The 6,000-nt window shown below is 39.5% G+C and overlaps 1 protein-coding gene across 10 annotated transcripts in view; it reads right to left on the reverse strand.

Moving 5' to 3' along the window:
* Positions 1-6,000, reverse strand: part of LOC111264698 (vesicle-associated membrane protein 3) — a 45,726-nt gene that overhangs the window by 4,730 nt on the left and 34,996 nt on the right. The window contains exon 1 of one of the 10 annotated variants that reach the window (XM_022840794.2): positions 2,798-3,118. The exons of the other annotated variants lie outside the window; for them this stretch is intronic. The gene's annotated coding sequence lies outside the window, so the exon portion shown is untranslated. Of the gene's footprint in view, positions 1-2,797; positions 3,119-6,000 lie in introns of those variants that run through there. 10 annotated transcript variants of the gene reach the window in all.

Consider the following 6,000-nt stretch of genomic DNA (forward strand, 5'->3'; position numbering starts at 1 on the left):
CGGGCTTTTACGCCATTGCTATCGCAAACGTTGTTTACTTCGCAACTAATGATTCTAGGGTTTCTCCGTTCGTAAATTCGCAATTCGTAAATTTCTCATTTGTTATTGCTTCCGAAACACTGTTTTTTTTTTCCATATAATTTTACCATATACTTCTGCGTGTGCAAGTGTCTTCAACTTTCTGCGCTTTGAGTTTTACGTTTGGTATCGTCAGACGACTAAATAGAACGTAAACGAGAGGAGTGTCTTCAACTCATATTTTCTTAAAGACGATTGAGTAATTAGACAACATATTAGAAAAGGATATTGTATACCCAAATGCAAACTTGAACTACGGGATCATCGACTTGCCCTCGTTGTACCATGTGTCGTCATTGTGACGACTTAATTGGCACAAAATAAAAATGTCAACATATATATTACATGACGGATAATCGTTATCACATTTGACAGCATGGATATTAATATCAGAGTTATGCATAACCACGACAGTTATATAGGTTTCAGCGAAATGAAATTGGCTTTGGAGAAGGGTGCGTGCATCCCCCTCGTTTTCCTCAAACAAAATGCAACTCATGGTTAGGTCCGTACTTGCCCCATTCAAAAGCCGGCACTCTAACATGTGGGCCTACTATAAGCAAACCTTTAACGTGCCCAACTTAGCAGTAAATAACCGTACAGCATAGGCTTCTTTAATCCTAGTCAGAGTCCCAAATAACATCACCTTGTGCCAACGACGTACATATTTTTAATTCATATTTTTTGTCTTTGGCAAAAATACTAGTATATTTTATTCTCTCCCATGGCACCGGTTGATTGCAACGATAGCATTAAGTAAATTTAGGTTTATAAACTCTACCTTTTTCGACATAAAATATTCTAAATTATTCCCCATTTTAGTTAAAAAGAACCGTTGAATATTTTTTTGGCTTCTCTGCGAGATTTTAAGAACACTGGGGCAGTCGCCTAAGTGGCATAGTACTAAAAATATTATGCCACTAAGACGACTTAAAAAAAAATATGAATATTGCCTTTGGTAATATTCAACAAATGTCTAGTTGTCACAATTTCAGATTGATACTTTAGCGATAGATGGCGCTATAGTAGTGAGCATCCAAGCCTTAATATTTAGTTTGAGGGCACAATAATTACCACTTCAACCCGGGTATTAAAGCCCTCATATTTCTTGGGGTATTTTTGTAATTGAGAAAATGATCGTCGATGCTTTCGAAAGAGTAATGGTAGCGTACTCGACACCTGAAATTGATCTGAAACTCAGCCTGAAAATGGCAACCATAATTATGCGACGTTCATTTTGAAGGTTAACCTATGTGGAGGCAATTTTAAAAGGAGATTGTTGTGAAGGCCAATGGAAATAGTCAAGTCTTTGACAGTGACGAAGCAGTGGAAATACAGAGGATTATTCACCGACTATTTTCGGCAATAGATATTGTTTGCAAACGCTAGTTTTGAAAAGCTTCGATATTCGATTTAAAATCTACTTTGCGGGTTGTTATCTATGAAAACGGATCAGTTTTACATAAACAAACGAATAACATGTTGCTGATAATAATGATTTTTCCTCGACCGACCCTCAGTCAGACTCTTAGGACACTACTACAGGCGTCATGAGTTGTAATGAAGAACCCAGCCTTCCATTGGTAGCATTCTTGCTCCTCTAAAAGGAACATCTAGTGTTATGATGCATCCTTGTTGCATGCTTCTACGGACCAGATGATCCAAATGATGCTCATTAGATTTCGTGTCATTTAGAGCTGCACCTCTACGAGTTTTTAGGTTACTATCCAGCTTAACGGGTTTTTCAGCATTCTCTTCCTTTATAAGAAGTGTACGTCAAAAAATGTAGTGAATCTACCTTACGATATGAACCTCGCTGCTGTCTCAGCCATCGTCGGGGCACACTTTTCATAGAAGGAACTCAACAAAATGGCTGCCTCGCTGACCCTGATCCTGATAAATAAGATTTACGTCTACCTGAACTTTCCATATCTTATATAAGACCATTTAGGTTTTGTTTTACTAGTAAAATTTAATTGATTATATCCGCCTTGTTGTTTCAAATTTTGCTTGGTTTCAGAAGACTCACAGTTGACAGTACCTATCAGGTAGTCGGGATCCTGGGGGTCCAAGTGAGTTAAAAAGAGGTTTTTAAAGCAATAAACATCATTAGGATTTGCGTTGATGTGTAGTATTGTTTGATTAGACCTGCTTCCATAATAGCATCTTTGTATATACAATACATAGAAGGCGTTGGACATGCCCTTTCGTCTTGAGGGCTGCTGTTTAATATCTGCGTAGCGCTTTTTCGTAAACTTTTGCTAGGTTGCATGGCCTTAAAGTGGAAGAAGCGTAGATACGTAGCATAGACACCGCTTGCATTATTCTAACTCATACTAACGTAATATAAAAGGTTAGGCCATAGCGTAAATAGGTTAAAAATGAGTATATTCATAATTAGAATCGTCATTTCATATCTGTTGAAGCGGCAGCAGATATGAATGCTCCTGCAACAAAAGGCAAATTTAACTATGCGAGACGTTTGTAACAGGAAGTCGCCCCGGGATGGCCCTATGATACGATATCATAATGTATGTTTCAATAGCTACATAAACTGCTGAGTCTATTCGATCATTTCCGTCTACCAGTATTGTCGGAAAATCCACTTCTATCAATCACTAGTCAGAGCGCGAACGAGTGGGTGGATCTAAATCTACAATACAACGCAGAGCAGCGAGAGTAGCTAATCAGCAGAAAGTGTCTTATCTGTACTACTTACGGAACAGACTGCTAATTCTCATAAGGCTTTATGAGGCCTTATGCAATAAATCTGCCTCCATGTAGTGAGCGAAAAAAGGCCAGGATCATGGCAAGCGTTTGTCTGAAGTAGGGAATTACAAAATGGCGTACAGAGGCCTTTCGACCAGAGGTCGATACTGTAACATTGTTTATTTCGTTTTTGCTAAGCTAAGAACACTGTCACACACTTTAGTGTTTCTATAGAAGAAGTAATGGACGTATACTCCATTTGATAACCGCCGAGCAACGCTTGATGCTTGTTGTATGTGGCGTCACTGGATCTTCTCAGCTCTAGATGCAATAGTTTTTATAGACAGCGTACCTTTACTACTTCTCTCTCGAACAGTTACCAATATATTTTGAACGTCGTTAAATACGCGTACGTGGCACGTTGTTAAATACGGTATATATGGCGTGTTCGACAAAGAGCTGTATCTAAAAGTAAGCGTTCCTTGACAAGCGAGAGATCTACTGTTGCGCTTGCTTCGAAAAGCTGTCAGTATCAAATCTAAAAGAAACTGATGTATTCGGTCGCAGATATAGCCAAACACACACTTGTTAGATACTCAAGAAATGGGATTACATGATCGGCAATAATTAATTGCCTTCTGCCTAGAACACATTGTCATGGGGAAATGGCAACGGCGTTGGAATTTAACTTGCCCTTGTACTGCTTTTCCTGCTAACTAAACATAATGAGTCTCCAACTACCAAGAGACTCTTTTCAAACTGTTTTGTCTTGACCTGTGGCCAGTTTTTCTAGGTTTGTGAGATGCAATTCATATAGCTAATTTAGCTAAATGTTTCCACTACCTGTGTGTACTACATGTTATACGTGTTGCATTGGTAGACCTGAAGTTCATGAGGAGAGCTACTGAACCAACAACCGCTAGCCTACTAAATTAAGAGTGAGCTTATTTAGAAAATTTCCTTTACTTATTTATCAAACGCTAACTAACTTCTTGCCGGATGCATTATCGAGGCAAATTTATTTTTCTGTCTCTTCTCTTTCTGTCTATCTGTCTCCATCCTTGTTTTTCCAAGAATATTTATAGTATTTCTCGATTAGGCGTCCAAAGATGACGAATATGCGACTCCGCACTGGGGCTTGAATACGCTTTAGACGAGAGCCATAACTTTATAGCCATTCGATAGAGCCGCTAGGATCAATGAAAGTGCATGTTATACTCATGCAACAGTAGAGCTTACCGCATATATCCCAGATGCGGACAACTTAAAACATGGCAGAACGAGTGATGGAACGACGGGAGTAAGCCACATATAGCCAATACGGAAGGTGCCAATAGTTAGTACGATGACGGGGAGCTTTAGGTAATTGTCGTTTGATCAATACTTAAAATTGTTTAAAGCTATCTCATTCAATAATACACAATTAAAAAAAAGGCTGTCAGCAGTTTCCTATCAATCTGTTAGTAAGGAAGTCCCTATGGTAGCTTAGCGTACTTCCCTGCTCTCTGGAAAAACCAATGGAGAAAAACGATACCCACAAAGTCTACGACGACTCTGATCACCTACTGGCGGCTAGCGGTAAGTCACACACGAGCTATGGCGCATAAACAGCTGGTGGTACTCTTACGGGTGGACATGTTACCTACGCGTGGTAAATGTCGACTTTACCCCTATCGATAAATGAAGCGTCGGACCGGCACTCTACAAGGACTGCACGCACTTCACAACTGGCTCCGACGAAAACGTCAATGAGATGGGTCAATTTCTCAACTTAAAGCCAATGAAAGGTTCCACTTCCGACGAAAACACAATTCATTTATTGAATTAGACAGAAGCATCGAAACAAATTGACGTCGTCTTGAAGTACCGCAATCCGACAATTACGCAGGTAGTCGACAATTAGGGGTCCTCACATAATTGACAATGCATATACGAAAAGGAGCGGAAGCTAAATGAAACTCCGCGCTGCTCCAAGCTGTACGACGGTTTTTGAAGCGATCTTTCGAAACGGGGTCGCATTAGGTCCAGATTTTGTTTTGTCGATCCTGTATTGCTTTAACACATTGAGATGGGACAGCAAAGCAAAGAACAAATGACTAATTATGAGAAAGCGGAGATACGATTTGTTGACGTAGGCACAGCCAATCGGTGACCCTAGATGTCTTTCTGCAAGCATCAGTTGTGTTAAACTGTCTGATGAAACTTACAACAACAACAACAAAGGCCTTCGCATGGCGACCCGTAGGCGGTATTAGCAATTCACTAATTTATTGGCGTACCGATCCAGAGATGAAATTCCAACTTCAAAGACTTTACTAGATAGACTATGCAGAAACGATTCCAAATTTTTAGCACACTTTTATTTTATCTCAACATTACGCAGGTTCGATAACAAATAAAAAAATACTTCTATATCATTACTGTAAAACGCGCGCGCGAAGCTATTTCTTTTATTAAAATTTCTCGTTCTGTATATTGATTGAATAATAACAAATCATTTGTTACTAATCTCAATGTGACATTTTACAATAAACGGGTAGTTATCAGTTAATTCTAATTAACAAATTTAGGGTATTACGATTTCCAGATAATTTGAGAGTCTTGCATATTAGCCAATGAAGGCAGAATTTTATACACTTAGCAATTTAGAGGTTACTACCCGCGTCATGTTCCTCGCACGAAAAACGTTTTGCTCAGTTTTCAATCCGTAATATTTATATAAATTTATTTTCCACACTTCCATGCATTGTCAGTTATTACAGAGGTGATCCTTTGCGCGTCTTACCTATCAAAGGAGCCTATTTTCATGGCTAAGCCGAAACCCTCTGCGGTATCCTCCCACGCCACCCAGAACGTTTGGTGGGAACAAACACCTTGGGGGCATTGGTGGCTTGGAATCAGATTAACCCGCCCCAGTTCTATGCGGGCCAGCCGGTATTCATATAGACAAAGCGTGTATCTCGGCGTGGCCTAGCTTCTTCATGTATACTGAACCCACTGCTAGTCGACAGAAAGTGGGGTATTTGAATTTAAATGGATTAGCTTTATTGTGCTCAGGGTCATAGCTTGGGTGACAGATTCTTTCTTAAGTCCAAATAGTTGGTAGTATTGTAACTGAAAGTTGTACTTGACAACTGCTTCGTCCCAGCAGCGTCATAAAATGGAAAAGTTCTAATAAATCGATCGTTTGTAGATATTCGTATTAGTCATTCG

This window comes from Varroa jacobsoni, unplaced genomic scaffold, assembly GCF_002532875.2.
Source record: "Varroa jacobsoni isolate VJ856 unplaced genomic scaffold, vjacob_1.0 scaffold_887, whole genome shotgun sequence".
NCBI classification, from domain to species: Eukaryota; Metazoa; Arthropoda; class Arachnida; order Mesostigmata; family Varroidae; genus Varroa; species Varroa jacobsoni.